At 37.5% G+C, this 10,949-nt stretch overlaps 1 pseudogene; it reads right to left on the reverse strand.

The window, feature by feature from the left end:
* Positions 1-504: 504 nt before the first annotated feature.
* LOC118837023 lies at positions 505-8,941 on the reverse strand (annotated as a pseudogene).
* Between the last annotated feature and the right edge of the window lie 2,008 nt (positions 8,942-10,949).

Raw genomic sequence — 10,949 nt, forward strand, 5'->3', positions numbered from 1 at the left:
ATTTTCTTCTCAATGGCTCCTGAGAGAAGGGTGATTAAGGAATGCTTGATTAGGAAATGTTGTAGGAGTTTGTGGTGTGCTTCCCTTATCAGCAATACTGTGTTAGAGAAGACTAGACTAGAATAAAGCTTATTATTAACCCCTTTGAAGCTGTTTTCCTGTCTGATCAGATCAAAAGTGAACCTGTTAGAGGCTGGAGTCCGAAACTCCCAGTGCCTCCTGTGAGTTATCCGTGAAACAGTAAGTCAGATCCAAACAGTGATATTTCACAGAAGACCACTGAGCACTGTTAGAATGAGCCAATTTTCTTTTTTTTTTCCTTTTGTAATTAACTTTTATATGAACTTTTAGAATTTAAAGAAGTCTATCTAATAAGCTATATACAGCAGTTTTATATTTCAATGTTTCTCTATCACCATGATATACAATGTATACCACAAAATTAATGTGAGACAAATTCTTGTCACTTAAATCTACATAGGCACGTAACAATTAATTCCAACTTTACTTCAGGAGTGAAATCTTCAGTGGTATCATGATTTTTAACTCCATTTCCTGAATTAGGGGCACTATAGAAAATACCAATTCTTCCCAGCCCTGTTTAAGCCATGCTGCATCCTGAGTGTCTCCCTGGATGCAGATCTTTGTAAGCCCCCCAAATAATGTGCCATATATAACTGCCCAATCTGAGAGAAAACCCTTCTAGCGGCTTCATCATTGTCCTGCCTAAAATGAATTGAAGGAGCCCAGTATTTGCCCCATTCAATCATTGTTCTTGGTCTAAGTTGGTAAGATATGAGTTAATGTATATTAGGCCCTGATCTGGGGATGACTTCATTCTAGAAACTGAACTCATTCTTTTGAGAAAGCAGCATGTTGCCTCTTTCCTTATGGAAGGCCACAAATTCCTTATTTTTTTGAGCTTACTCATGACCACATTGACGGCTGGGTAGCCTCCCCCACACTTCCCAAGTTGGACAGCCAAATCTTGCTCCCAGTACCACATATTCCAAGTCCCCACCAAGGCACAACGATAGTGTTTTTCTTCATGAATCTTTGGCAGCACCTATTGACCAATTTTGTTGTAAGTTTCCAGGCATCCTGCTTCACATTGTGAAACTATATTTTGTACAGACTCTTTCCTTTTTGACAAGAAGATTCTTGTCTTGGGTCAGCTTTCTAGAAAAATAAGGATTTCAACCGATTATCTTCACAAAGTCTTGTCAGAAGTTGTCAGGCCCCTGAAGACAGGCCACAGGTGGGGGTGGCGGTGGGGGTGGGATGGTGGGAAAGGCCGTGGCTGCTCCCTGGGATTTTACTCTGGCACCTCCACTTCCCCACCCCTCTCCCTCCCCCTCCCCCTCCCTCCCCTACCCTTCAAGAGTTCCTTAGGGACTAGAAGTTCTAGGAATTACTGTTATGGGAAAAACAGGGCAAACTCTGTGCCTGCATGCATGTATGTCTGCATGAGTGTGTAAGCTCTATCTTGACAGCACGGTATAATTGGATAGAGTGTTTCATATGAAGTAAAGAAGAGCTAGCTTCAAAATCCAGCTCTGACAATTAGTAGTTACAAGACCATGAGCAAATCTTATTCTCTCTCAGCCTAAGTTTCCTGTTATTTCAGGTTAGTAGAATAAGAGTTATCATGCATATGCAATGAGTTGTTCTGAATGAAATATATTAGAAATTTTGCAAATTGTAATATGTCATATAAATGTCAGTTATTAATGTTATTATTACCTCATTCTTAAATTAGTACCATATGCCATTTTTCCTTCATTTATTAATGAAAATATTAATAAAAAGATTGAATTAATGGGAAAAATAAATATTTACTCAGTGCTTACTATGTGTGAAGCATGGTGTTGAATCTCAGGTTTGAAAGAGTGTGTGTGTGTGTGTGTGTGTGTGTGTATAAACATATGCACAGTTTAAGAACATAGAGTGTAAATGAACAAATAACTAGAAAGATGGATGATGGAAAAAGACATGACAAAGGTGTTTTCAATTTATTCAATCTTACAAGCATTAAGCAAAGACGAAAAGTTAATAGTGCTCAAGAACCCCTCATTTGACAAGAGAAGAACAAGTAAAACAGATAAATATACCAAATGAAAGCAAAATAATAGGAGAAAGAATAGTGACAGTTGGGATAATGATGAAGGACTTTGTATAGGATATTTCTTGAGATTCAAGCCTTGAAAGGAAATATGGCTTCTCAAAGATGGTGGTGAGTGTGACCATTCCAACTCAGGAAATCCTAAGCAGAAGTAAGGAGACAGGGTCAGAAATGCCTGGAAAAGGGATGATCTTGGAGTCCGGAGGCACTTGCTAGTATATGCCATTGGGCAAGTTACTTTCTCCATCTCTAAAATGGTTTTGATAGTACTTCTACTGTTCTTCCCAGAGGTTTGTTATGAAGAAAACTTTGTCTAAACCTTAAATATTTGTAACTAACAATGTCATTTATCACATGTCAGAACAGTTGGAAAAAATGCTCTGTGCTTCTGATAAACTCATATGAATAAATCCCACTGTTGTATGAATAGTAAGGGTGAAGCTCCAATCTGACTGGATCAGAAGCGAGTCAAGGAAGTATATCAGACCTGATAGTCAGGAAGCATCCATATATTAAACAGTAATGGAAAGTGTACTTCAAAGGAGAGCAACACAGTATTCAGCAAATTTATGAAAATGTGTGTCAATGGTTATATGATCAGGTCAGGGACTGGGCACCAGCATAAGCAAGGAGTTATTGAAATGGGGTTGCTTTGGGGCTCAGCCCTTTTGTGTTCAGTTTTTAAGGCTCTGTGTTCATCTATTCAAACAAATTCAATCAAAATCATACAATTTGATCTTTAAAAAATGTATTACAGGTTCTTGCCTAGCAGAAAAAAAATTTTCAAAACACAAACCAAATCCCATAGTTGTGTTTTCTTTTACAACAATGACAACATTAATTTCAGTTTCTTAGCTCAGAAAGAAGCAGGTTTTGAGGTTATGGAACCTGTTTCTGATTCTGATGAAAAAATATTTCAGGGAGCAAAAAAATAAATAGACATTTACCAACCATTTTTGATCCCTCCATCTTTTCTTTTATTTCCTACTCTTAGGGTTAACAGTTTCATTTATAAATTAAGTATCCTTCAATAAATAAATCTATAGGGGATTTTTTTTAAACTTGTAGTTCCTATATTTTTTTAACTAATAAACGTCTGATAAGCCAAAAAACACTCCAGATTTCATGGTATAAGCTCCATCAGTTTGAACTTGGTAATGCTTGGAAGTAGCACAATGACATTAATTACACTGGCAAAGGCACCAGAAGAGCACTTTCTTTTATACCAAAATGCCTTTTAAACGAAACAAATTTGCAAGGTTGGCAAAGAGAATGGAAGAAAGATAAAAAAGAAGATAGGGTTCATTACCACTTATGATACATTATAAATGTACAATGCTTCTTTGCCATAAATTATAGATTCTTAAAAATGAATTATCCGTTTTAAGAGATCTACTGAAATAATTATATTTCATATATTTATATATATATATGTCTATATTATATGTGCATGTACTGATCATACATTATGTATAAGTCTAATTTTTATTAGTTTGTATGTGATCAATATTTGTTGCCCACTTATGCCTATCCTCTGCAGCAGAAAATCTGACTTAATATAATCAATTTTGTTTTCATAGATATTTCATGTCTGTATTATTCATCAGGATTAGTAGAAAGTGGCACAACCTGGGACAAGGGAGGGCAACAGGAAGCTCATCATGCTGGAGACACATGGCAAGCAGGGATTTATTATGTATATGTTTCTTACTCAAGAGACTTACTGTGCTATGAACAACATGATGTATTCCAGATAATAAGGTACTTCGTTGTTGTAAAGAGGCCAATTCGGGAGTCACTGAACTAAAAACAGTGTCAAGAACCCAGGCAGAGAGAAGTAGGATGAATAAGAACATGCTCCCAAAAGTCCAAATCTCATAGAAAATTCAATGTGAAACCAAAAAACAAAACAAAACAAATAAACAAAAACCCAAACCATAACAAAAACAGGGCCTGTGCAGTAGAAAGAGGATAGACTTTGAATGTGCTTCAAATTTTGGCTCTGCAACTTTCTACCTAAGTGACTTCTTTGGGCCTCAGTTTCCCTCATGTTTAAAGTGAGGGGACTGGACTACATGATGACCCTGTTAAGACTTGTTTGAACCCTAAATATTTTTGAACTAATACAATGCTATGTCTGCAACATCCTTACAGTCTCTCTCTCTCTCTCTCTCTCTCTCTCTCTCTCTCTCTCTCTCTCTCTCTTTTCTTATTTCTATTTCTTTTGTTAAATATTTCCCAATTGGATTTTTTTTCCTTTTTTTATTCCTCTTTTTTAAATTTTTTTTCATTTTTTAATTATTTATTTATTTAATTTATTTAATATATTTAATATATTTAGTTTTCAGCATTGATTTTCACAAGAATTTGAATTACAAATTTTCTCCCCATTTCTACCTTCCCGCCCACTCCAAGATGGCATATACTCTGGTTGCCCCATTCCCCAGTCAGCCCTCCCATCTGTTACCCCACTCCCCTCCCATCCCCCTTTCCCTTCTTCTCTTGTAGGGCAAGATAAATTTCTATACCACATTGCCTGTGTATCTTATTTCCTAGTTTCATGCAAAAACTTTTTTTTTGTTGTTGTTTTTGTACATCTGTTTTTAAAACTTTGAGTTCCAAATTCTCTCCCCTCTTCCCTCCCCACCCACCCTCCCCAAGAAGGCAAGCAATTCAGCATAGGCCACATGCGTATCATTGTGTAAAACCCTTACACAATACTCATGTTATGAAAGATTAACTATGTTTTGTTCCTTCCTAACCTATCCCCCTTCATTGAATTTTCTCCCTTGACCGTGTCCCTTTTTGAAAGGGTTTGTTTTTGATTACCTCCTCCCCCTATCTGCCCTCCCTTCTGTCATCCCCCCTTTTTTATCTTCTTCCTCCTTCTTTCCTGTGGGGTAAGATACCAAATTGAGTATGTATGGTATTCCCTCCTCAGGTCAAATGCTATGAGAGCAATATTCACTCATTCCCCCTCACCTGCCCCCTCTTCCCTTCCTACAGAACTGCTTTTTCTTGCCACTTTTATGCAAGATAATTTATCCCATTCTATCTCTCCCTTTCTCCCTCCCTCAGTATATTCCTCTCTCATCCCTTAATCTGATTTTATTTTTTTAGATATCATCCCTTCATATTCAACTCACCCTGTGCCCTCTGTCTCTCTCTCTCTCTCTCTCTCTCTATATATATATATATATATATATATAGAGAGAGAGAGAGAGAGAGAGAGAGAGAGAGACATACATATATACATAAATACACACACACACATATATATGTACACACACACACACTCACACACACACACACACACACACACACACACACATATATATATATATATATATATATATATATATATATATATATATATATATATATATATGCGTATTCCGCTCAGCTACCCCGATACTGAGGTCTCATGAATCATACACATCATCTTTCCATGTCGGAATGTAAACAAATCAATTCAACTTTAGTAAGTTCCTTATGATTTCTCTTTCTTGTTTACCTTTTCATGCTTCTCTTGAATCTTGTGTTTGAAAGTCAAATTTTCTATTTAGCTCTGGTCTTTTCACTGAGATAGCTTAAAAGTCCTCTATTTTATTGAAAATCCATATTTTGCTTGGAGCCTGATACTCAGTTTTGCTGGGTAGGTGATTCTTGGTTTTAATCCTAGCTCCATTGACCTCCAGAATATCATATTCCAAGCCCTTCAGTACCATAATGTGGAAGCTGCCAGATCCTGTGTTATCCTGATTTTTTTTCCACAATACTCAAATTGTTTCTTTCTGGCTGCTTGCAGTATTTTCTCCTTGACCTGGGAGCTCTGGAATTTGGAGACAATGTTCCTAGGGGTTTTCTTTTTGGGATGTATTTGAGGAGGTGATCTGTGGATTTTTTCAATTTCTGTTTTACCCTCTGTCTCTAGAATATCAGGGCAGTTCTCCTTGATAATTTCTTGAAAGATGATATCTAGGCCCTTTTTTTGATCAAGGCTTTCAGGTAGTCCAATAATTTTTAAATTATCTCTCCTCGATCTATTTTCTAGGTCAGTGGTTTTTCCTATGAGATATTTCACATTGTGTTCCACTTTTTCATTCCTTTGGTTCTGTTTTATAATATCTTGATTTCTCATAAAGTCACTAGCTTCCACTTGCTCCAATCTCATTTTGAAGGTAGTATTTTCTTCAGTGGTCTTTTGGACCTCCTTTTCCATTTGGCTAATTATGCCTTTCAAGGCATTCTTCTCTTCATTGGCTTTTTGGATCTCTTGCCATTTGAGTTAGTCTATTTTTTAAAGTGTTGTTTTCTTCAATATTTTTTTCAGTATTTTTTGGGTCTCCTTTAGTAAGTCATTGACTTGTTTTTCATGGTTTTCTTCCATCATTCTCATTTCTCATCCCAATTTTTCCTCTACTTCTCTAACTTGCTTTTCCAAATCCTTTTTGAGCTCTTCCATGGCCTGAGACCAGTTCATGTTTTTCTTGGAGGCTTTTGATGTAGGCTCCTTGACTTTGTTGTCTTCTTTAGGCTGTATGTTTTGGTCTTCTTTGTCACCAAAGAAGAATTCCAAAGTCTGAGACTGAATATGAGTGCATTTTCATTGCCTGGCTATGTTCCCTGCCGACTTACTTGACCCTTGAGTTTTTCATCAGGGTATGACTGCTTGTAGAGCAAAAAGTACTTTGTTCCAAGCTTGAGGGTGTGTGCTGTTGATTTCAGAGCTATTTCTATACAGCCAGCTCTGCCACCACAGCACTCCTCCTTCCTCAAGAACCACCAACGGAAACCTGATGTAAATCTTAAGCAGGCTCTGCATTCCTGCTCTGATCTGCCACTTAATTTCTCCCATCAGGTGAGCCTGGGGCCAGAAGTTACTGTAGCTGTAGTTCTTTGGCTGCACCTCCCCCACTGCCTCTGGGTCAGTGACTGAACCACGAACTCTGTTCTCCGCATCTTTTCCCACTAACCTTCTCTGTTGTCTTTGGTGTTTGTGGGTTGAAAAGTCTGGTGACTGCCACAGCTCACTGATTCAGGGCACTAAGGCCTGTTCCGCCTGGCTCCCTGTCTGGTTGGTCCTGCTGCTCCCCATGCTGAGCTCCACTCCCCTCCGCTCAGTGCGCTGTAGACCTCATCCACCAACCATCCAGGCTGTCCTGGGCTGGATCTCTGCTTCCCTCTGCTATTTTCTGGGTTCTGCAGTTCTAGAATTTGTTCAGAGCCATTTGTATAGGTTTTTGGAGGGATGTCGTGGGGAGCTCACACAAATCCCTGCTTTCCAGCCACCATCTTGGCTCTGCCCTCCCAATTAGATTTTAAAATATTTGATTTTTTTAAACTTTGAATTCCAAATTCTCTCCTTTACTGCTAACCCTCCCCATCCCTTTTTATGTTTATTTTTTCCTGAATTTAAGAAATAAAATAAGTATTTCTATAACAAAGTAGAATATAAAAAAGGATTACACACGAAACTGCCCATCTATTTGGTACAACTTAAATTGCTACATCCTACCAGGCCCATGTTTAGGCCTTAATAATTGTAATAGCTCAAATCCTCACCTGTCAAGTAAGAGTTAACATTTATTATAGTGTTTTAAGGATTGCAAAATGTTTTACAGGTATTATCTCATTTGATACACACCACAACACTGGGAAGTAGGTACTAGTTTCTCCATTTAATGGATAGGGAATCTAAAGCAGGTGGAGGTTGTGGTTTGTGCATGGTTACACAGCTAGTAATTATCTGAGGAGGCAGGATTTAAAGTTTTTTCTGACTCCAAACTCAAAGAGGGAGAGAGAGAAAGAGAGAGAGAGAGAGAGAGAGAGAGAGAGAGAGAGAGAGAGAGAGAGAGAGAGAGAGAGAGAGAACCAGTCATAGGGCTACATTTTAGGGAAGCAAATAATTTTGTGCAGACATCTAAGCATAAGGAAGTCAAGAAAATCTCTTGTGGACTTAGAAAGCTTCAAACCCATACATATTGTAATCAATTTTACATGAGATAAGGAAGATTGGGAGCTTGAGATTGTTGATCATATTTGATTTTTCAGGAGAGGGGAAAAGGCCAACCAGAACTTCATCTTTTCTCCAAGAAGGATCAAAAGCATCTCTTTACCATGAAGTTTCTCTTATCCTGTGCCTATATCTAGGCACACATGTCAAATCTTAGGATCAAAGATGCCTTGTCTGGTGTGTTGGGGAGCAAAAAGAGGGGTTGTGGGATAGTGTGGATGGATTACCAAGATAATAAAAACAAACCTATTTATCAAAGTGTAGATAAAATTAATTAGCAATTTGGCTGAATTCTACTGTCGAAGTTTGTGTTGATACTAATTGAAAATAGTCAAGTCAATCTGTTTATAGACAGAGCCATAAGAAACATAATAAAAGGGAGCTAATATTCCTGATATTTTCACATAGAAAATTGATTTTTTTTGCAGGAATGTTCAGAGTCAAGGTCAAATATCAGTATCATTTGAGCGGAGGGACTTTATGAATAGCTGTATGGCCAGTTGTCTGCCTGAGTTTTACTCTGAGGGATAAAGTTTCAATCTTACAGTTTTAAAATCTCCTGTCAAACCTACTGTTGAAACATATCCTCTCAAAAGGGCACCTTCATCTTGAACAACCTTAACACTAATATTAACGAATACTTGAAGCCCTGAAGATTCAATATACTTTGTGGTTGATGTCAAAAGAATTAGTCGGCTTCTTGAATTCAAAGGGAAAAAATAGTCAAATGGGTTATGTGGAATTTTGCAACAAAATAAAAGTTCAAATGACTTTTTTCCCTTTGTTTTGTTTTTGTAATCCATCTTTGGCTGTGTCTGCAGTGAGCAGTAGACTGAGAGTGTAGAGTCATATATGCATGCCAGGCCAGCAGTAGACTGATTGTAGAGTCATATATATGTGCTGGGCCAACACACAGAGATCCAACAAAGCATGGTTTTCGCTATCAAAATGCTACCATAGTAACCCAGATTTGCATTCAATGCCCAACTTTGCTCACAAATTTTCCCAAGTTGTTAGATTTTTCAACTGGCCTGTCAACGCATAGTCCATCTTGCCTACTGTCTCCATTTTTAATCACCTCATTTGATCATCACAGAATCTTAGGACTGGGGAGGACTTTTGAAATCATTTAATTTAACTCAATTTTATGCATAAGTAAAACAAGACCCAGAGTGGTGAAAAAATTCATCCAGGATGACCAGGTTACCAAATTTTCAGCTAAGTGCTATTTTCATCTACTTTCCCTTCGATTCAAAATGGTTTTGTTTGATTACTGCATCAGTTTTAAACTTCTCTGCATGGGTTTTCATCAAATCATCATCATAAACATATGATCATAGATTCAGAGCCAAAAGGAAACTTGACTTCAACCCTCTCATCATACAGTTGAGAAAATGATGCTTGGAGAGGGGAAATGACTCATGTAATTTCACATAGTAAGTAGCAGAGCTGGAATTTGAACTCAGAGACACTAGTTCCAAACCTAAAATTCTTTCCCTAGAACCACAATGCTTCTGCAAAAGGAAACTGGGGAGCAGGAGCCAAGATGGTGGAGCTCAAGTAGTATTCCAGCTGAACCTTCCCAACATTCACCTCCCTACAACAACTTTAAAATAATGTGCCATGTCAAATTCTGGAGTAGCATAGTCAACAAAAGGCAGAGGTGAGACTTTTTTCCAGCCTGAGACAATTTAGGTCAAAAGAAGAGATCTATGACACTGGAAAGGGTCTAGCCTAGAGCTCATGTGTTGATAACACCAGTTATGGGCCTTGGAGGTATCTGTGATAATAGCAGCAGCATCAGTTTTAGGAGCTCTCTGGAAAGAGATGGTAAAGGAGTTAGACAATTGGTCAGAAAGAGATTATAGAAGAATCCTGTTCTGGCACCTGGGTAGGACTAGGTGCTATTTGGCAGCTCCATTGCCCATATCCATTTCTGGGTTGCAGTTCCAGGGCTGAGAGGACTGCTAGGTGCAAGGGAGCAAGGTCCCTATCTTGGTAAAGTTGAGAGAACAGACCAGGAGAGCAGGGACTACACCTCTCCCAGGACCATACCACCTTGGAAGAACAGAAAACTTACAGACACCCAAAACTAGTTGTGAAAACAGTAGGGCAAAACTCCAAAATCTTGGCCGAATATGTCCCAAAATCACCATAATTTCAAAATCAAGATATAGGCTGAAAAAAATGAGCAAACAACAAGAACATCGACCTTAAAAAAACTATTATAACGGGGAAGCTCAAGACACAAACTCAGAAAAAGAGAACAACATTTGTTTTAAAATAGCTACAATCAAAGCCTCAAAGAAAAATGCACAACAAGAATTTTTGTAAAAGCTAAAGAAAGCAAAATATTTTAAAAAACAAATAAGAGGAGTAGAGGAAAAAATGGGAAAAGAAATGTGAGTGAACAAGAAAATTACAAAATAACAAGTAACAGCTTGGTAAAGGAGGCACAAAGATATTGAAGAAAAGAACACATTAAAAAACAGAATTGACTAAATGGTAAAAGAACTCCTTTAAAAGTAGAATTGGCCAAATGGGAAAAAAAAAACTAATTGAAGAAAATAATTCTTTAAAAATTAGAAATGGGTAAGTGGAAAGTAATGAGTCCATGAGACATCAAGAAGCCATGAAATAGATAAAAGAATGAAAAAACAGAAGAAAATATTAAATATTTCATTGGAAAAATGATGGACCTGGAAAATCGATTGAGGACAGATAATTTAAGAATTATTGGACTGTCTGAAAGCCATCATAAAAAGAGGTTAGACTTCATATTTCAAGAAGTTACAAAGAAAAACTACCCAC

Source organism: Trichosurus vulpecula, chromosome 2, assembly GCF_011100635.1.
Source record: "Trichosurus vulpecula isolate mTriVul1 chromosome 2, mTriVul1.pri, whole genome shotgun sequence".
In the NCBI taxonomy this organism is placed as follows: Eukaryota; Metazoa; Chordata; class Mammalia; order Diprotodontia; family Phalangeridae; genus Trichosurus; species Trichosurus vulpecula.